Here is a 1,175-nt window from a genome sequence, read left to right on the forward strand (position 1 = left end):
GGAAGGAAGGGATGTAGGAAGGAAGGGATGAGGCAACAACGGGGAGGAAGCCATAGTAGCCCATGCAGCTGCTATGGGGCCCAAGAGTGGGAAGGGGGCCCTGCTAGGGAGGTTGTCTAATTGTCTCTATTCCACAGGGATACATTGCAGTCTAATTACAGGTCAAACACAGACTGACTGAGCGCCATTGTGAAAGGGACCTCAAAGCTGAACTCTTGTAAAACATTGTCTAAATACAAGATCCATGTGTATTCTTAGCTGAATCTCGGTGTGCTTTGTGTATTTCTTTCAGATCTGTGCAGTAATCCAGTGTAAAACTACCTCTGTGCAGGAGCTTCCTGTAATAAGGACCGGTCACAGCCACAATCTCTCCTTGTGCAGGGTGGCTGGTCTGTCTCCGCCCCCTCCTGTAGTGGGTGGAGCCTGCTGGGTCCATCTCCTGGCTCTGCTCTTAGTGCAGGCTATGTAGAGCTCAGTGATAATGCCACTCAGAGGCGGGGTGACACCCTGTGCGAATACCGGATGACACCCCACAGTGGCATAATCGCGCATGCGCCTGATGACGTCGTGCACTGTACAGCCGTTACCTGCCGGCAGCCATCTTGGTGATGGACGCCGACAGAGAGAGGAGGGGACGTCACCCCCCCTCTCTCTCTCGACCAACTGTCCTTGACCGAGTGCTGACTTTTCAGAGGGGTGACACCAAAATGACTGTCAGTCATTTGGGTGTGGGACGCTCCCCCCGCACCCCCCATGTGACGCCACCGATGTCACTTCTACTCTTATAAGATAATAGCTGGGATTGCAAAGGCATTTGGAGTACACAAATGGAAATGAAAGTGTTTGTGCCCATAGTTCAGCTTTAACGTAAACCTGTGATGTATTCTAGGGCTGGCCATACACTGCAAGTTTCTGTTCTTGATTCCCCAATCCATTCTAATAGCATAGATGGGGGAATCCCTCCCCGTTGGGCTATTGTTCTGAGTGTGCTGGTCTCATATGACTAGTAACTGCAGAGATTTGTTTGGACTAAAGTCTATTGAAAAATTAACTATTGTTGAACAGGAGGTCCCAATGGGGGTCACACACTGGAATGTTCTCAGAAGGACTGGTTGACATGATATTCATATAACTCTTTCAGAGCCCGGATTCTGATCATTTAAGGAGGGGTCACT

Source organism: Nanorana parkeri, unplaced genomic scaffold (assembly GCF_000935625.1).
Source record: "Nanorana parkeri isolate BGI_ZX_2015 unplaced genomic scaffold, ASM93562v1 scaffold116, whole genome shotgun sequence".
Classification (NCBI taxonomy): domain Eukaryota; kingdom Metazoa; phylum Chordata; class Amphibia; order Anura; family Dicroglossidae; genus Nanorana; species Nanorana parkeri.